We start from the raw sequence: 21,479 nt of genomic DNA, 5'->3' as shown, positions 1-21,479 counted from the left end.
TCTTGAGTTGAGCACGATCAAATGCTAAATAGGAGGGTAGATGAGACTACTTGTCTTCATATGGCAAATTCTCGAAAGAAACTATGACTGGCAAGCGTAAAGGTGGGACGGGGAGGAATACAAAGTTACACGTATGAATTCTACTTAAATGCGCGCTCTCAATCATTACATCATTGATCAGTATACTCATAGAGGCGTGCACCCGTTTACATTGTAGCTGCTATTTTCCATCTATCGTATTTTACTTACAACGCTCCTCGGAACCAGGAGTGAAGGTTTAATGCAAAATCAAAAGGTGGGCCTCTGCAAGTGCTTCGCTACTTTCTTCAACTATTACCATACTCTTGCACCAACGCTAGCCAGTTCATAAGATTATCATTCCTTGACAAATCACTGGCCGCTGAACTGATCGATACTAAGGTATTTAGATTTAGTGATGATTTTTGTTTTTTATATATTCCCACGCACTTCACTTTTATGTAGGGGTATCTATTGTTTTGACGGTAGGGAAAACGTGTTTGCTGCCATTATTCCTGTGAATCGCCTACCGAAGATAGCATTTGTCTTCGAGATGTTAAGTTACTGAATAATGACACCCTTTCTACTCGTGATACGAACCGAGAGCGAAGGCATTCCTCCGTTTCACTCTGCTGACTCAAATGCGGTCAAAAGAGACATTTTCAATATGTGTTTCGAGACTGCCTTGGAACAACTTTGCCATTATGAAGATGCAAGCTTGAGACAACACGTTGTTCGCCTTTCATAGGCTGGTTATTGGAAGCATATAATTCGCCAAGCAATTTATGTATGACAAAGCATATATCGTTTCCCTACTTTATAAGCAGAGATGGTTAATGGTGCACTTCAGCAAAGAACTATGATAAGAGGAAAGCGGCGGCATTCTCCTTTACTCAACCGGCATGCTTGAAACGACCCTACTCCACGTCGCAGAGGCTTCATAATCATTTCAGCTATGCCCGCATTTACGGTTCTACACAAGCATTCTAATACTCTGTCCTTCCTCGTGCCGTCAGGTTTTGGAATTCTCTCCCTGATAACATCGCATGCCTGTCCAACCATCATTCATTCCGTGACGCCTTGACAGACTACATGTCTAATAAAATGCGAAAATTGATGATTGTCGGACCACATATTCTTGTATTTACACTACGTCCTTGCACCGTATTGTAGCGATGGTACCGTTAAGTCGCCGTGTTTACCGCTATCTCACTATGTCGAATTAGTACTCCGGTTGAGGATCTGGTTGAGTTATGTCAATTGCTACTGTTTTTTTGTATGTCATATATGCTATGTATTTTCTGTCTTTTTTCTTTTTACTGACCCCCTTACTCAATGCCTCAATTGAGGCCTGTGAGGTATTTTTAAATAAATAAATAAACAAATAAATAAATAAATAAATAAATTATCACAGAACGTTTACTTTTTGCAACACGGTATTGGAGGGGCGGCTTTTTAAGTCTCAGATAAACTTGAACCGATGTGAAAAATAAGAAGCTACACGCCACTGACATTAAACAGTGTAAGAAAAGACCCTGCACCAAGTAAGATAAAGTGTTTCGATGGAATAGTACCAGTAGTGCCGTACGGCTGGTTTAATGCGGGGCATACAGGCCGCTGTCTAAACGAGTAGTTTGCGCGAAGGCAACTATAAATAAATACAAAAGGATGGGGGATTGTCAAGCACTGCAAGGATTGTGGCTATCCACAGATGCTTCCTGACTACAAGGAGATCGCAAAGGAACCAGCTTTCACAATTGGTTATAGAGGATGTCCAACTATCATGCACCAAGATTTAAAAATGTGCAAATGCCACGTAGCTGGACAAAACCAAGGTAACGTTGTTTGCCGTTGCTTGCAGATGCTCAGCTTATTTTTTGGCTTCCGCTAAGTACATGATTCGTTTCCATTATTTTATCAATTTCTCAAATATTATAATTATATGGAAAGTGTCAATGCGAACATTTGTAGAGCAACCTGATAAATCCCCGATACAGCTTTCCGTTGCTCAATACGTGCTAGATAAAAGCGTTTTTACGAGCATGAAAGAAGCCCGCAAATGCACGCAAAATTGCCGTGTGACAGGCTGCTCGAGGCAATTTGCGTGTAATCACGGGCTTCTTTCACGCTCGGAACAACACTTTTATGTAGCATGTACTCAGCAATAGAAAGCTGTATCGGGAGTTTGAACAAGGCTTGACGGGAAGAATGAATCCTTGGCAAAAAAATTTCATCAATGGAACAGTACAGCAGGCTGAACAATATTGAAATTAAAGGCATCCCTTCTGCCATTTGGCAGAAGGGATCGGCCATCGCACAAAATGGCAGAAGGCATCCCTTCTGCCATTTTGACTACTGTCGCTAAGCAACTGATAGTCTAGTTGATGTGGTGGACATTGACAAAGTACATCGTGTCGCTATCAAGTCACCACAGAAAAAAATATTTGGCTGATTTTGCTCTCATATCAACAAGAATGATTTCCTCCGTAAGGCTCGTAAGGCACGCCTGAGAACTTCCAAGATTGCGCTATTTGACAATACTGATATGTTAATGAGCACCTCACATTGACGAATAAACGTCCAAAAAAGGAGCAGAAGTGACAGTTCCTTTGGACAGACAACTGTCAGAATAAAGCATGCAAGACTGTAAATAGCACAGTGTTCTACATAAGCTCTGAGGCTTACCTTCACGTTATCAATTACCTGGATTATTTGTGATTAGTCTGTATTTAGCCAGTGATTGATGCCTTCAAACATGTCTCTGTTTTCCCGCTGTGAAGCTATATCACTGCTTACATCTGCTGGTTGTTCTTTGGTTGACATCAATGCGTCAAGTTTGCGTGAGAATCATGATAGCATATATTCATTGATTGATTCCCTTTCCCACACTTTTTCCTTCATCTTCATATCTGAGACATGGATTGGCCCTGCTGATAGCAATTTATACGGGTTCAATTTCTATCAGGCAGAGTATTGTCACTGTATTGTAGATCGATATGGTGGTAGTGCGATTTTTATCTCACCCTACGGTTGAATATTGAACGCAGATTTGACATTTTCCTAGATCTAATTAAAATTAAATTATGGAGTTTTGCGTGCCAAAAGCACGGTTTGATTATGAGGCATGCCGTAGTGGGGGACTCCGGAAATTTGGACCACCTGGGCTTCTTTAACGTGCACCTAAATCTAAGTACACGGGTGTTTTCGCATTTCGCCCCCATCGAAATGCGGCCGCCGTGGCCGGGATTTCGATACCGCGACCTCGTGCTCAGTAGCCCAACACCATCGCCAATGAGCAACCACGGCGGGTATTTTCCTAGATCTATTCCACTGAGAAACTGTTTGGATCGAAACCAATGCCTTGGCTTTTCCAAACTTTTGTGTTGTGGCAGAATTATTATTGGCTGTATTTACCGTACTCCATCTTCTTCCGTACCTCGTTTCCTACGTTATCTTAGTTTGTTTCTTCAAAAATTCCTAGTGCAAACAAGCCCGTCCTAATCATAGGGGACATAAATATTAACACGCTTGCATGTCGACAATGGTGCTGTATGTGCTTATACGGACAGCTTTACTGACCTTGGGCTTCAGCAATTAATAACTTCTACAACCAGGTTTCGCACTCAAAGAAGTAGCTCCCTCTTAGACCATGCCCCCAGTAATATTTCGCATTCACCAAATTCTGCTTCAATTGACATATATGTATATCAGATCATTACACTATATTCGTCACTTTTAAATGTAACCTTCCTAGGTCACTATGCCTTTGTTTTACGTCTCGTCTTGATAAGATAAATTTTGTTCCTGCAATTGGCAAAATTATTGGACAGTGATAGCTACGGAGCAAAATCCAGAAGAAGCACTTTATTATTTTCTTCTTTATTTTTAAAAGTTGTTCATGCTAACGCTGCAACTATAACGTGCAAAAGTTTATTTAAATTTTCGCACAACCCTTGGATCACTAATCGGTTACTTGTGAGCATGAGGAAAAAAAAGACACATCTATAGGAAGAATAAAAAACGGCTTCTCAGTGGTAACTTACCGTTCCACAATAAGAAATATTGCACCATCCTGAGTAATTTATTGAAAAAGTCATCAAGGCAATATTATGAAAATTCGTGAAAATTAAGTTTCATACCCCCCCCAAAAAAACACCGCATATCCACGGGGTGAATGATGATGAGTGGGCGAAGCTCCGGAGAGAATCATCGGTAAACCGTGAATCTTCGTGTAATTCGCCCAGTCTCGCCGCACTAAATGGAACGATTGACTTCCACAAATGACACGCGCCATATGTGACGTCATTCCTATTTTATAACAGCGCCCTTCATTATAATTGCACCATCTCCAGCTTAAGGGGACGCTAGCACAAACGCGTTAGAAACGTGCAGTACTCTCTAGTAAGGGGGAGAGGCCACAGCGTCTTACGCAGCCGTTTACACATGCCGGAACGTGCACCGCGTTTGCCGACGCCATCAGCGTTTATGAATACGGGGGTAAGGCGGAGAGGCCACAGCGTCTTACACCAGCTTCTTACATGGGCCGTAACGCGCTAGCACAAACGCGTTAGAAACGCGCAGTCTTTCCTTAACGTTGGGTATTTATTGCCATCGTGGTGCGTGCGTCCATGTGCGCTTCGTGGCGTAGTGCTTAGCGCCGCGCGTTCGGAAGCGAGGGGTCCCTGGTTCGATTCCGCTACGGACACAACTTTCGGATTTTTTTTTCTCATAAAAGTAGACGTGGCTACCTACTACGACGACGACGACGACTTCTACTAGGACGACGACTACTACTACTACTACATACTACAGAGGAGGGACAGACCCACACCCTAAGGAGCTTCGCCCCTAAAACACTGTCAACTTATCAACGAGTTTTGAATGCACTGTTGCGTCCCGAATCGGCAGGGCGCATTCTTTGGTTGTTTCCGTCGAGGTAGCCCCTTTCATCAGCTTCGCCCAGACAGGAACAGTGCCCGGCACCGACGGCGACGGGCGAACAAGCACCTATAATCGGCAGTTTAAATACTTTGGGTGCTTTCCCCAATGCCACCCCCTTCATCGGCCCGACACCGGCTGTTACGCCATGACAAGGAAGCTCACTTAGAAGCAAATACAACCGCGAACGTTCGTGGAAGCGGGGACCACGCGCAAAGTCAACTCTCCCTACTCTGGCAAGATGACCCAAGATGACCGTCACGGAGAGCAAGAAGCCAAGTCGACAACTTTCATGGAAGGAGTGTGAACCCCCTGTTTCCAGATTGCCTCGTCCTTGCTTCGAAAGTTGGATATTACCACGTGCCTTTTGGGCTTTAAATCTGTTCCGGTGACTTTCGAATGACAAGTGCTATCGCGTTTAAGCACTCGCGAAAACCTACAGCGATACCAGCTTCGTACCTGCGATGGCCCCATCGTATCAGGCAGGGCAACTCGCGCTATCTCTCGCGATAGTACTACGCCATGTTCCTTCGCAGCCTTTAAATACTGCCCACACATGCTCTCCGTTTTGCCGATCGCCGTCCGTGCTCCCACATGTTGATGCTACTGGGCTAGTTGGATTTTGGTTATGCGGGGCACAAGTTCGCCTCAATAAATGTTTGTCTTGCCGCACGCTCGCCGTCTCTAGTTACCGGTGTCTAGCACCACTCGTGGCAACTGGTGGAAGTGCTGGGTATGTCCAGTGCTCGTTTGGGCATTCGCGACACCAGTCCGCATCAGCAAGAAGAAGACGACCAGCGAAGAAGCCGCCGGAATCTTGGGCTCTCCGCTGAGCGCGGCCTCCTGCCAGAGAAGACACACCCTACGATAGAGGCCTCGACAGCAAAGATGAGCGAAGCCCTCCCTCCTACCGCCGTCGTGTTGCAGCAACCACGCGAGCGACCGACATTCCGTGCAACCCCCTGTGATGATCCTGATCCTGATCCGAACTATTCGAGCGCGTGGCGAGCTACAAGTGGAACGACGACACGAAGTTGCAGCTCGTTTACTTCGCGCTGGAGGAGTCGGCACGTACATGGTTTATCAACCAAGAGTCCCAGCTCAGGACATTGGAAAACTTCAAAGCGAAGCCTTCGTCTGACATTTACAAGTGTCCTTCGCAAGGATAGGGCTGAGAGACAACTTCAAACACGTCTCCAGCTCCCTAACGAAAGCGAGGCCGTCTTCATGGAAGAAATGAAGTATCTCTTTGGTCGAGCAGATCGAGAAATGCCGGAACAAAAGAAGCTTGGTTTTCTTATCAGAGGCGTGAAGGAAGAGCTTTATGCTGGTCCTATGCGGAACGCAACAGAAACTGGCTGCCGAATTTTTAGCTTAAGCCGCAGCCATCAAAAGGACACTCGACGTTCGAAGAAGACAGTATGGGCGCCCTGCTCTAGCCCACGGTACGTCTCCCACGGTATTGGACGCCATGAGCATGAGCACACTTCGAGACACAATCAAGTCTGTAGTACAAGAGGAACTCCGAAAATTGTCCCCTAGCTCCGGTATTCAAGTTGCAGCGCTCAGCGATGCTATCATACAACAAGTCCAGCAGGCACTGGGAACGGGGCCACCAATTCAGTGGCACCAAGCACACGAATGCACATGTCGGGCCCCTCATGTGATGTCAAATACCTCCGCTGTGAAAAACCAAGTGCGTTAGACCAGAACGACGTACAGACCACTGCTACGCTCGCGGCCAAATGAGGGCCCACCTATGGTCGAACAAGCAGCGCCGAGAAAGTCCGACGTCTGTCCAGACCAGCGCCCTTTATGTTTTCACTGCGGCGAGCCCGGCAATGCATACCGTCGCTGCTACAATACGAACCTCGGCATCCAGTGGGTTCTCTATCGGTGCTCCACGTCCGCAACCTGGCCAAAGGCCGCTTGAGATCGAGCTCTACATACAAAGGCAGAATTCGCCAACGAGCCGCTACAGGTCGCCGTCGCCCTCATCCCGCCGCTCCGGTTCGCCCCGCCCTAGCTATTTGGAAGCAGTGCGGAGAAGGTCGCCTAGCCCTCGCTTGGGAAACTGAAGACGGCAACTGATGGAAGCACGGTTGCTGCTCGTCATCGTGGAATGGTATTCGGAAGCGCAAAAAACAACAACACGGACACGAGAAGAAACGAAGACGAAGACAAGCGCTTCCAAATACCATTCCATGATGACAGACCGACAAGCCCACATTGCCACCCCCGTAAATTGCTACTCGTCGCACAGCTCAAGACCCTTTCCCACCGAAACTTTACAGTGGTGTAACTACGCCTGCAGCATATGAACAAAGTGTGTCAACGGCGCGACAACATAATCTTCATGCCCCCGACCGAGACCGAGCGATACGTCAGTAGCAAGTCCCGACAAAGCCGTGACGTCACAAAACGACGCACCTGCAATACCAGAACAAAATCCACGGACCTAGCAGTGAAGGTAGACAACCGTGTTGTGTTTGCACTGGTTAACACCAGCGCTGATTTCTCTCTCGTGAGCACAGTGTTCTTGGAAAGTTCTAAAGAAAGTTCTCACTGCTTGGGACGGCCAACAGATAGGCACAGCAGCCGGTCACGCAGTAACACCAAATAGAAGATGTACGGCTCGTGCAGCGCTGCGAGGACACACGTACCTTACCGTTTTCATCGTTCAAGAACAGTGTTCCCGTGACGTCATTCTCGACGTAGACTTCCTTTCGTAGAACAGCGCGGTCATTGATCTACAGGCACGGACCGTAAGTCTTTCACCAGACAACGCCATCGCACAAGATCCAAGTCCTGCATTTTATGCTTCACTCGCGATCCTCGATGAGCATATCTCGTTGCTACCCGCTCGAGTACTATGATGGCAGTGGGTACCAACAATGGCAGCTGCGTGGAGGGATTGGTCGAAGCGAGCCCAAGTATGCTGTTTGAGCGGGGGTTGTCTGTAGCAAGAGGGATCGTCAACCTGGTCGAAGGAACAGTCAACATACAGATAACAAATGTCTGCTCGGAATATCGTCATCTCACCAAAGGCACCACGGTGGCGCTCTCCGAAACTATTCTGGACATCGGCAACATCGTCACGATCGAAAACAATTCGCACTTCGACCTTCTGACGTTTCATTCGATGTGCACCTTGCGCTGCCGCAACCGAGACAAGAACGGCTGTAGAAACTGCTTGCTTCAGTACATCGTCCAAGATTCGCCAGACGATGCTTACGAAGCATCGAATCATAGCAGATGAAAGTGCACGGCCTATTCACCAGTCACCGTACCACGTGTCCATGAAAGAACGCGAAGTAATCCGGAAACAGATAAAAGAAATGCTGCATGACGAGGTCATCGAACCCTCTGAAAGCCCTTGGGCTGCCCCCGTCGTGCTCGTGAAAAAGAGAGACAACACCCTAAGATTCTTTGTCGATTACCGCCGGCTCCACAAGGTCACGAAAAAGGACGTCTACCCACTCCCTAGAATTGACGACTCCTTGGATCGCCTTCGCAATGTAAGATACTTCTCGTCCGTGGACCTAAAGAGCGGCTATTGGCAGGTGGTGGTTGACGAAAGGGATCGCGGAAAGACTGCGTTCATTGCACCAGATGGAATTATACCAGTTCAAAGTCATGCGATTTCGACTCTGCACTGCCCCCGCAACCTTACAAAGAGTAATGGACAACGTGTTGGCCTGAAATGGCAGACTTGTCTGGTGTATCTTTATGATGTCATAGTGTTCGCTTCTACGTTCTAAGTGCACCTTAGTAGGCTAGAAGTGGTACTGCGTGCTATCAAGTCTTCCGGCCTTACGCTGAAATCTGAAAAATGTTGCTTCGCCTACGAACAGCTCAAATGACTGGGCCACGTTGTCAGCTCTGCAGGCGTTTTACCAGACCCAGAGAAGACAGCTGCCGCAGCCCCGTTAAAAGAAAAGCGTCCGAAGGTTTCTCGGACTTTGCGCCTACTATAGACGCTTCGTCAAAGACTTCTCGCGGATCGCAGAGCCGCTGACACGCCTGACAAAACAAGACGTCCCATTTGTATGGCACGCACCACAAGCGGAATCAGTTTCGAGAGCACAAGCGCCGTCTCCAATCGCCGCCCATTTTGGCGCACTTCGATGACAACGCGGAAACTGAAATCCACACCGACGCCAGCAGTATCGGCCTCGGCTGCCGTTCTTGTTCAGAGACGAACCAGTCGCTCTTTATCGGAGGCAGAGTCAAACTATTGCACCACGTAAAAAGAATGTTTGGCAATCGTGTGCGCAACATCAAAATTCCGCCCATATATGTACGGCATATCGTTCACTGTCGTTATCGATCACCATGCCTTATGCTGGCTTGCAAAATTGAAGTATCCGGCTGCACGCCTCACAAGATGGAGTTTGCTACTGCAAGAGTTCGACATTTCTGTAGTTTACAAGGACGCAAGAAAGCATCCAGACGCAGATTGTCTGGCCCGAGCCCCCGTCGAGCAAGCACCAGAGTGTACAGACGACGATTCACCTTTTCTGGGCATGGTCACCGCCTCCGATATCACCACGCAACAATGGGTCGACCCTGAAAAGAGTGGCCTCATTGATTACCTAGAGGGGCAAAGTGACACCGCCCAACAAATCTTCAAGCGCAATGTGTCCACATTCTGTTTGAGAGATGGTGTTCTAGTCAAAAAGAACTTCGATCCCACGAAGAAGGCCTATCTGCTTGTTGTGCCATAGTCCTTACGTCAAGACATTTTACTGGCGTCTCATGATGAAGCAACATCCGGACACCTCGGCTGTACACGAACACTCGCGCGGATTCGATAATGTTATTACTGGCCCCGCATTGCCGAAGAGTCATGAGGGAGGTAGGCGCAAGTTGGAATACGCTAGCGCAAGACAGGGGTAATTGGGGATCGCAGGGAGAGGCTTTCGACCTGCAGTGGACATAAATGTAGGCTGATGGCGATGATGATGATGATGATTGCCGAAGAAGTCAAGCACTACGTCCGTACGTGCAGAGAATGCTAGCGCCGCAAGACTTCCCCAACAAAACCTGCCGGACTCCTGCAACCGATCGAACCCTCGACAAGACCGTTCAAGCCAGTTGGAATAGATTTCCTTGGGTCTTTCCCGACGTCTACCGCCGGGAACAAATTGATTTTTGTTGCGACGGATTACTTGAGGCGCTACACAGAAACCTGCGCACTCTCAAGAGCCACCGCTGAGGAAGCCTGCAATTTTTTTTATTTGTCAGATCGTCCTGCGCCACGGTGCGCCAGAGGCCAATATCACTGACAGGGGGACAGCATTCTGAAGTGAACTGATGCACGCCATTTTGCGGTACAGCCACACCACTCACCGCCGAACTACCGCATACCATCCGCAAAGTAACGGTCTCACGGAACGGCTAAACGAAACCCTGGCGGACGTGATGTCGATTTACGTTGACATTGAACATAAAACGTGGGATGTAATACTCCCTTATATCACCTTTGCCTATAACACAGCCATTCAGGAGAGAAATGGCCTGACACCGTTCGCTCTTGTTTACGGCCGGGAAGCGACAACGACACTCGACGCCATGCCGCCACATGTAAATGACGGCGACCCAAACGCCGACGTGGCGACTTTTCAGCAGCGCGCCGAAGAAGCCCGGCAGCTCGCTAGAGTCGTCCGAACCGCAAGAAAGCAAGAGACTGGCGCCCGGCACTATAACCCTGGACACCACCATCAAGAATACACGCCCGGCGAGCACGTTTGGGTGTGGTCACCAGTTCGCCGACAAGGCCTCAGCGAGAAGCGCCTTGGACGTTATTTCGGCCCATACAACATTGTCCGCCGCGTGGGTGCACTGAACTTTGAGGTCATTCCTGACGGGATGACGAACTCTCAGCGACGGCGCGCACGGCCTGAAATTGTTCATGTTGTGCGCTTGAAGTCTTATTAAACACGTTAGAAAGCTTGTTGTGTAGCTTTTTTCTTCTTTCCTACATTTTTGGGCTTCACAAATTCCCAGTCGGCTATTTATTTACCTGAATACTTATTTCCAGCCTGGGACGATGTTCTTTTTTTGGAGAGGGGCAATTCCGCGTGCCGTTTGGGCTTTACATCTGTGCCGGTGACTTTCCAATCACGAGTGCTATCGCGTCTAAGCGCTCGCGCAAACCTACCACAATACCAGCTTCCTACCTGCGATGGGCCCATCATATCAGGCAGGGCAACTCGCGCTATCTCGCGATAGTACTAAGCCATGTTCCTTCAGAGCTTTTAAATGCTGCCCACACATAGGTGATGCTCTCCGTTTTGCAGATCGCCGTCCGTGCTCGCACATGTTGGTGTTACGGGCTAGTTGACTTTTGGTTATGCGGGGCCCTCAATAAATGTTTGTCTTGCCGCACGCTGGCCTTCTGAAGTGCAATGCAAATTTTGTACGTATTCATGCTACACGGGGCGCATCTCACATTACATGTCAAATTACGGAGATCGCTGCTGCAGCTACTTCGCTCTTGCTGGCTTATAGGTGCCGCGGTGTAGCGTGGGAGGAGTCGCGTGAAGTGGAGTTGGTTAGCAAGGTCGGAGGCAGCGGAGTCGGCCAGGTGCAAAGCTGGCCCGCCGACTCCGAGGCTGGCTCAGCGGCCGGCGTGGACGGATCGGGCGGAGGACTCATCGGCGGCTGAGTGGCAGGTGCGACGGTGGTTGACACAGAGCCGATGGCGAGCGCAATGGGAGCCGGCGTTAGGTTGGAGACGTCTCCAATGCCATGTGCCTTCATTGGTGAAGAGAAGGGAGATGAAATGGCCGGTATGATTGGCGCGCAGATACCTTTGACTAGAGCAATGTGGGCGCACTCACACGAGAGAGACCCCTGATGAAAGCCTGAAGCCGGGGACTGTGTGCTAGCGCGCCTGTCAGTCGACGAGACGGCATCGTGGCAGGTCGAGGGAAGAAGACTGGCCTGATGACGATGGCTTGCGGGAACAGGAGGAGACCTGTCGGGTGCTGGCCGTGAGGGCACTGGCAGATAATGAGTCGCGCACCGTGCGGCAAACCTCTCGAAGATGGCGTGAGGCAGCACCGTAGAATTTCAGGGCGTACAGCCGCAGTTCGTCGTAAGGGAGCGGGCCATGCAGGCGATGGAACACCGATGTGGAGCTGAACATCAAGTGGTAGGACATCGAAGAGCACCGCATACTTGAACTCCTGGATAGTTATGCAGTTAAGCTCCAGAGCCGCCTCTAACTGTGCGAACCATGCGCCGACGTAGCGGGTCGAAAACGGCGGCAGTAGTGCGTCGAAGTGCGGATCCGGCCAGTTAGCCATGGCAGAGTGTCGCTCGGTGAAAGGCGCGCTCCACTGGGTCGCCACTGTAGGAGGACGTGACGGTGGCCCAGGAGCCGTGCCGTCATTCTTACTTTTATTTCAACAAAAGAGCGAAGGCGGCGAGCCGAGCGGCGGCTGCGACGGCCAACGTGGGTACAGTGTACTAGAAGTACACTGTAACGTGGGAAGCTTCTAGTACCACACTGCGCGTGCAGAGCTTGCGCCTCGAGCACGCGCAGTGTTGTTCTGGAAGATTGCCACGCTTGCCATCGCAGCTGCCGCTGGGCACGCGCTGCGCATCTTTATTTTATTGCGATAGCAATTATATGGACACTCCAAAGCAGATTTCTGCCGTCGGCGTCGCCGTCGTCGTCGCCGTCGCTGTGAGGTTCCGTATGACGTCAATGGAGTTGAAATCGCCGCCGCGCGCTGCCGAACGCTGTATGTGCGAGTGAAAGGGCGCGAGGGACGCGCGCTTTCACGGGGAGTGAACGCACGGCGGAGAACAAACGCGCGTTCTGTGCCGTGCACCCTTAAGGGCTGTAGAAGTAGGCGTCTCTTTCCTCCTTTACGTTCACCATATATGTAGAGCAAACGCGCCTTCTTCTGACACACGAAAGGCCGTGGGGGGGAGGGGGAGGGAAGGGAGGCGACGTTTAGCTGTGGCACCAAGTGCCTATTATTGCGATAGCAATTATATGGACACTCAAAAGCAGATTTCTGCAGTCGGCGACGGCGAGAAAGGGCGCGAGGGACGCGCGCTTTCACGGGGAGTGAACGCACGGCGGAGAGCAAACGCGCGTTCTGCGCTGTGCTCCCTTAAGGGCTGCAGAAGTAGGCGTCTCTTTCCTCCTCTACAATCACCATATATGTAGAGTAAACGTACCTTCTTCCGACGCGCGAAAGGCTGTGGGGGAGGGGGGGGGAGGGGCAGGGAAGGGAGGCCACGTTTAGCTGCGGCACCAAGTGCCTATTTATATCAGAGGCTCCGGCAACAGTCACCAACGCCGCACGCATTTTGAGCGAACGCGGGCAAAACGCCGGCGGCGTCGACAACAGTTCTGCGTGTTGCCGGTGCTGCTGCATGTCCAAGGTTATACAGCTGATAAAGCTGCTATCATTACTCCCTATAGCTCTCTTCAAATTTGCTATCGCAATTGATGCTTCGCCTTTCAGGTGAAACTGCGACAACTTTTTTATATCAGGGGCTCCGGCAACACTCACCAACGCCGCACCCATTTTGTGCGAACGCGTGCAAAACGACGACGGCGTCGACAACAGTTCTGCGTGCTGCCGGTGCTGCTGCATGTCCAAGTTTATACAGCTAATAAAGCTACTATCATTACTCCGTATAGCTCTCTACAAATTTGCTATCGCAATTGATGCTTCGCCTTTCAGGTGAAACTGCGACAAATTTTATTGCGATAGCAGTTATATGGACACTCCAAAGCAGATTTCTGCCGTCGGCGTCGCTGTCGTCGTCGCCGTCGCTGTCGCCGTGAGGTTCCGTATGACGTCAATGGAGATGAAATCGCCGCCGCGCGCCGCCGAACGCTGTATGTGCAAGTGAAAGGGCGCGAGGGACGCGCGATTTCACGGGGAGTGAACGCACGGCGGAGAACAAACGCGCGTTCTGTGCCGTGCTCCCTTACGGGCTGCAGAAGTAGGCGTCTCTTTCCTCCTTTACAATCACCATACATGTAGAGCAAACGCGCCTTTATCTGACACACGAAAGACAGTGGGGGGGGGGGGGGGGAGGGAAGGGAGGCGACGTTTAGCTGTGGCACCAAGTGCCTATTTATATCAGAGGCTCCGGCAACACTCACCAACGGCGCACCCATTTTGTGCGAACGCGGGCAAAACGCCGACGGCGTCGACAACAGTTCTGCGTGCTGCCGGTGCTGCTGCATGTCCAAGTTTACACAGCTAATAAAGCTACTATCATTACTCCGTATAGCTCTCTACAAATTTGCTATCGCAATTGATGCTTCGCCTTTCAGGTGAAACTGCGACAACTTTTTCTCTTCATTTGTAGTCGGCCACTAAGGCGCGGCTTAGAGCGCCGACCAAAGCATCCCGCCCCACGTTGCGGCGTTGGTGGGCGCTACAACATCTATAATTACACGTCTCCATAATCTTCTCGTTCTTCCTCAAGAGTTCTCTATCTACCGTGTACCACTACCTATATAACTGCTACATGGCGTGCCACCTGGTGTAATAATATGCAACTGCAACGCAGAGGGCTCGCGTATCGACGCTACAGATCTATGCAGGTATAGATCGCAAGACAAGTAGCACGATAAGATGCTAATAATTGTGATAATGATGCTTTACTGGCATCCCCTTGACACGCAGCGATGAAAAAGTCACCTAGCCAGCTTCATTGAATAACATACGCATATATATTAAATGCGAAGCATTTCTTGGCGAACATTTGCCACTTTGACCGTATCTGTATATCTATATATCTATCTATCTATCTAGCCGTCTGCGTCTTGGAGCTCTCATGGTCGTATCGTTAACTTCATATTTACCCAAATTGGCATACTATGACAAGAGTGTATGACGAACATAAATGATAGGACAAGACCTGAACATCATGACATGTTTGTCATTTAGGTCATGAAACAGCTGCCTATGTCTTAGTGCTCTCATGGTCGTTTCGTTAACCTGGTAGGTACCAAAATTGGCATAGTATAACAGTGTATGCCGAACATAAATGATAGGTTATGACATGAATGTCATGACATGCGTGTCATGCAGGTCATTAAACAGCCGCCTAAAGTGACAATGACGCAGCAAAAAAAACATTAACACTCAGAAACCACTCAAAAGGGTTCGGACGTGGGTACTAAGTGAAGTGAACACTAAAGGATGATGCTAGAAGTCGTAGTCTTGAGCATGACTCAGCAAAAGAAGATTAACACTCAAGAACCACTAAAATATGTTCTGACGTGGGTACTAAGTGAAGGAAACACTAAAGGATGGTGGTAGAAGCTATAGTCATGAGCATGACTGAGCAAAAATTACAGTCATTCAGCAGAAAAACATTCACACTCAAATACCACTGAAATGGGTTCGGACGTGGGTACTAAATGAAGGAAACACTAAAGGATGATGGTAAAAGTCACAGTCATGAGCATGACTGCAAAAATGAAAATGACTCAGCAAAAAATGATTACCACTCAACAACCACTGAAATGCGTTCGGACGTGGGTACTACGGGAACGAAACACTAAAGGATGGTGGTAGAAGCCATAGTCATGGGCATGACTGTGCAAAAATGACAATGACTTAGCGAAAAATTATTAACACTCAGAAACCACTGGAATGGGTTTGGACGTGGGTACTAAGTGAAGGAAACACTAAAGAATGGTGGTAGAAGCTATAGTCATGAGCATGACTGAGCAAAAATGACAATGACTCCGCGAAAAAATATTAACACTCGGAAACCACTGAAATGGGGTCTGACTTGGATACTAAGTGAAGGAATAAGTGAATGAATTCTTTTATTAAGAAAGGGGAAGACCGAAGGTCGCTGGTGGGGGAGGAGGGACATACGGGGAGAGGTAGACAGCCACTAATACGCGCGAGCCAGGCCGCTAGCAATGCCGAAGTGGGCTAGGTGATCGGGGTTTTCGAGAATGTGTTTCTGTAAAGCTTCAATATGGCAATGCAGAAAAATATTGCTGTCGTCTCGATAAATATATAGCGTGGGACAGTGTGAAATGAGATGCTGCAAGTTGGCTTCGCATACAGAGTGGCAGAAGCTGCATATTGGGGGGACCGAGGCGTCAATGGCCTTCATTTGGTCAGCCAACGTCTGCCATTTGTGAATTCTGTCAGGGGTAGTAGCTGTGTTGTCAAGTACTTTATTTATGAATATTTCCTCGGATCGACTGAGGGTGAAGTACTTAAACATATAAGAGGAGTGAGATGTTTGAGTCTCTCCCTGTTAGCGTACTTGAGGAAGCGATGTATTCGTGCCATTTCGAAATGACAGTTCGGCGGCAAATCCGCATAGGGTTGGTCACCAAGGTCGCAAGACCGTGAGGTGGCAAGACCGTGCGCCACCTCGTTATCTCCACCCTAGGCACCTAGGTGTCCCGGCATCCAGGCAACCCTAACTTCAATGCCATTCTTCTCCTTGTGCTGTAGAATTTGGCGGATGCGTAGAGCAGTGATATCTTCCACACTGGGGTCCTCGATGTTTTTTAAATGCTTCGAATGAGTCGGTGTAGATGGTGGATGGCACTGCATTGTCTTGTAAGGCGGTCCAGGTGGCCAAAAGTTCGGCCTGTGCAGGTGTCGCGTAGTTTAGTGTAAAGATGTAGCGCCTGGCCTCACCGATCGAGAGTTTGTACCAAGCTAGAGCCATGCGGTCGCCATCGAGTGCGGCGTCAGTAAATATTGCGTTGGCGTCGTACTGATTGTGTCGGTGAGAGAGGCGCTGTCTCGCCGTAGTGGCCCCTGTTGCGAGTGGCGTAGACATCTTGGAGTTAAGGGTAGGAAAGGCAAGGGTGGTGTCTTGGCCTGCAGTGTTCCGCGGTTCTACGCGGACACGTCGGGTGTCCCACAGCAGTGTGTCCTGGCCCTGTGTCGTGAGATGCAGTCGATTAATCAGTGATGTCTGGGCATGTTTGATGATGCCGTCGATGGGTGGCAGGGGCGTGAAGTCTTGCAGTTTGCGTATAATATTCGTGAACTTCGGGAGACCTGTAGTTGTCCGAAGGATTTGTCGGTAGAGTACTTTAATGTTTTTTTTTGCTGTTTTTGATGTTGTTACTACTGTGCTTCCATAGGTGATTTTACCACTTGCGATGGATCTGATGAGGGTGGTGCAGGCTGCCTGCCGTGCCCCGCCGAACTTGTTGGAGACGTGCTTTATTGGATGCAAGAGCCCGAGCCATTCCCTTTTGAGCTCAGTAGCCCAAAATTGTCCCGTATTCCAACTGTGAATGTGAATCCCAAGAATTTTAAGGCGACCGTGGGTGGCCCTGAGTTTGTGCTGACCCAAAGTCATCATTATTGCCTGTTGTGGCAGGAGGACGCTTCGTCTGCCATTGACACATAAAAGTTGCGTTTTCTGTGGTGCTAAGTTGAGTCCCAGTTTAGGAAGGGTGTCTTCGAGTGCAATAAGGGCAGCTTGAAGTACCGTGGCCATGTACTCAATGTTCCTGCCATAGTCTTGTGCTTCTGTCCAAATGGTTATGCCATCCGCACATGTGGTATAGCCGGCGCTAGTGCTTGTCTCTAGCTCGCGAGCCACAGTGAGCATGGCCACATTAAAAAGCAGTGGTCCCAAAATCAAACCCTGAGGGACTCCTCGATCGAGATAGTAAGTGGCTGAAGGAAACACTAAAGGATGGTGGTAAAAGTCACACTCATGAACATGACTCAGAAAAAATGACAATGACTCAGCAAAAAAAGATTACCACTCAACAACCACTGAAACAGGTTCGGACGAGCGTACTACGTGAACGAAACACTGAAGGATGATTGTAGAAGCCATAGTCATGAGCATGACTCAGCAAAAATGACAATGACTCAGCGACAAAAATATTAACACTCAGAAACCACAGATATGGGTTCGGACCTGTGTACTAAGTGAAGGAAATACTAAAGGATGGTGGTAGAAGCTATAGTCATGAGCATGACTGAGCAAAAATGACAATCACTCGGAAAAAAAAAGATTACCACTCAACCACTGAAATGGGTTCGGACGCAGGTACTCAGTGAACGAAGCACTAAAGGATGGTGGTAGAAGCCACAGTCATGAGGCCATAGTCATGAGCATGACTCCACAAAATGACAATGACTCAGAGAATAAAGAATAACGCTCAGAAATAACTTAAATGGGTTCTGATGTAGGTACGAAGTGAAGGAAACAATAAAGGATGGTGGAGAAGTGATAGTGATGAGTATGACTAAGCTAAAATGACAATGACTCACAAAAAAATGTTAACACTGAAAAACCAACGGAGTGGGTTCGGATGTGGTACTAGGTGAAAGAACAGGCTAAAGGTCAATGGTTGAAGTCATAGTCATGAGCATGGTCTCCTAGGAGTTGCTAAAGGGACTCCTTAGGAATCATGACGTGATGTCATGACACGCGTGTCATGTAGGTCATGAAGAAGCCGCCTACGGCTTGCTGTTCTCATGGTCGTTTCGTTAACTTGGTAGGCTCCCCGCACACTGCTTCGCATAACATCGATTCCCACAGGGAGTGGGTTCTGCCGGCTTTATTTTTTCTCTAGTATTCTTGTATACATCTCCTTAAACTTCATTTTCTTCCTCAAACCTATAAAAATAAAAAAGCTTCTTTAACTATCTTATACCGCTATCTGTCCATCTGCTACATGGCGCTCTGCCTGGTGTAATAATATGCAATTGCAATGCAAAATGTGCGCGTACCGCCGCTACGCGGCGCGCATGTCACATCGCGTGTATCGTCACGCATTGAACGCGTTTATAGGGCCTTTTTCCGCTACATACCAGCAAGCGCTGGCGTGGCTTGACATGGATGGCGGAAAGGGGACTTTTTGTACCTTGGGGAGTACACTACCAAATATGTAAGCGGGACGAAACAAGTAACAATGTGTTTTTAGAATGATGGGACGCAGCATGGCTGTGGAATATCCTATAGAGAACCCTTAAGAAAGAATTTCCGCTGTGGCCTCAAGGAATCCGGTTTCTGGCTATCGATAAGGAAGATGGAATACCCTATGATTTAATCGTGCTCATTGTACTGCACAATGTGTGGTGATGTCGTATGCCCTTCCGAAATGCTGACGTTGACGCCAGAGTGGCGCGCCAATGCTTCAAAGAAAGCATTCACAGATTTCTTGAAGAACAAAAGTCACAAATACCTGTACCAGACTAGTTGCCACAAATATAATTGCTTTTGAATATGCGATTTCTTTAGAATTACGTTCTCCAAGACAGGTGAACGGTTTTTGGACTTGATTATGTTATGTTTTTCCGTACTGTCATTTTTGTAACTGGCAATAAAGAAATAAAAAAGAAAATAAGAAGCACCGGCCTGGTTCAGTGGTGGAGTAGCTGAATCCCGGGTAGCGCGTCCGGGCTCGATCCGATGGGAACTTTTTCGCTCATTTCCGGCGATAGCTGCTACGGACACCGGACACCGGCGGTGGCTGCGGACACCAGTTGAAACGGCTATTGGAATGAGCCTATAACAGTTTACGCTGTAAAATGAACGGTAGAGGGCCACTACTTCACGACCATAACTTTAAGGCGTTTGCTCACTGCACTGCTGCAAACGACTGAACTCTGTGTGTATATGAACCCACAATGAGAGGTACATCTGGCGCCATAAGTCTAAACTTACTGTGAAGCTGTTTATGGCAAGGCTTCCGTGCATTTTATTCTGCTTGTGCAAGAATGTGGGCTTATCCTGGCGATAGTGCAGAAATTTTCCAAGCGCAATGGCACATACCCCCGCAGACTCCGGCTGGTGGGCTCCGGGACCTGTAACGCGCTCTTGAACTACCCTTGTCACACCTGGGACCGAAAGAGGTCTGAGGCACAAGGGTAAGAACAGTTTTTTTTTTTTTCATGTACTATAGAAAAACAGCAAAGGTGAAAGAAAACCAAGGAAGAATACACGAAGAGTAGATGTAACGAGGAAGAGCACAAAAAGCCCATGCAGAATTCACCAATGGGAAAGTGAAGCCACAAAGAAACACGAAGGTTCATTCAGGGTCCATTCAGTCAGCAAAGGCTAGCGGTAAGCCACGTGATGTTGGAATATTTCACGTGACGCGGTGACGTCCCGCTCACGACCAGCTTCTTGAACAATTTAAGAGCCCAAAAGGGCGACCTGCGTCAGCCATATCTACGTTCGCACTCCCCTCTCTTTCTCGGCGTTCGAAGCGCTTGCGTATCTAGTTTCCTTTCTTTCCGCTCTCCAGTGGGGGCGGTGCCGTCAAAACGTCACGCGAGTCTAGTTTCCTCCGGCTCCTCGGGGCGGCGGTCCCATCGTCCACTGGAATGTATGTAAAAATTCAGAAAGACAAGTTGCCGTTCTCCATTTTGAATTTCACTTCTCTGTCGTCGTAATGGGGAGGCCGCGTGTAGTGCGAACTCCCGATGAGCAACGCGTCTACGAAGAGCAACGTCCCGCAGGGGCTTGGCGTATTTGTGCACGATCTTCATCGGTGGTGTTGGCCCCACGACGGGGACGATTACATTCTTGTCTCTGTTCATGTCATCGCTCTTTTTAGGCGAGTTGCTCCTTGGGAGTCCACACTATACGCGACGATGATGGAATTAACAAAATAATAACAGGCGTGGTACGAGAATGGGTGTGCTTACCTTTCGTCACGATGACCACCGATCAAAACATTAAATGTGTTCGTACCTTTGTTCAAAATTCTGTGTCACCTCTGTGGTGTGTGCCTAACCGCCTCGCTGGTCATCCACCTTCACAGAGTGGAATGCCTCGTGATGTTTTACAAACTGCATCTCACCAGAGCGAGATACGGTAGTTACACCGGGTATCACCAGAAAAGTGTCCGGTAAGTGTGCGGTAGTATTCCGTACAAACTGTATTACAAATCTGAAGACTCACAACATTTCCAGAACTGGAACAGGGCAGGTCGACCGAACGTGTGAAGGGACCTTTACGTGGCGACCGTGCCAGCGAAGTCTCCCTGTAGACTTCAGACTCGAGAGGGCGACACTCCAACTTTGTGGGGCTAATTTAAGTGCAATACTAAAGGAAACCAACCTGTCCGGCTAACCACCAAACTCCCTATGCACATCACGAATAAAAGGTGGCACGCTGATTGTTATTTACCGAATCTGCACATGACATGCATGTAGCTATATCACTTTGAGCATGCCGGCCCTGCCAGGAGAACTATTTACCTATGAGGCCTCATAATATCATAGCACTCCGCGAATGTTGCGCATCAAAATAGGAAGCTGTCAGGCGTATCCTACTCTCTTCTCTTTTTTAAATTGTGGCCCTTACGTATCGCTATTACCGCATTCCGAGTTCACCTGATATTTCTTTTCATAAAGCTCACTATTCGACACCGCACAGCTGTGCGTACCTGTCTCTACAGCTGCTACAGGGATACACGCTGTGTCAAGGCCTTACAAGCATTGCTTTCAGTTCCAGCACACACAGCGCGATTCGCTTCGCGTGGCTGCTTAGATTGCGCTATTAATTTTGCTGAACGT

This window comes from Dermacentor silvarum, chromosome 10, assembly GCF_013339745.2.
Source record: "Dermacentor silvarum isolate Dsil-2018 chromosome 10, BIME_Dsil_1.4, whole genome shotgun sequence".
Classification (NCBI taxonomy): Eukaryota; Metazoa; Arthropoda; class Arachnida; order Ixodida; family Ixodidae; genus Dermacentor; species Dermacentor silvarum.
The sequence above is the reverse complement of the archived record's forward strand: the minus strand, read 5'-3'. Positions refer to the sequence as shown.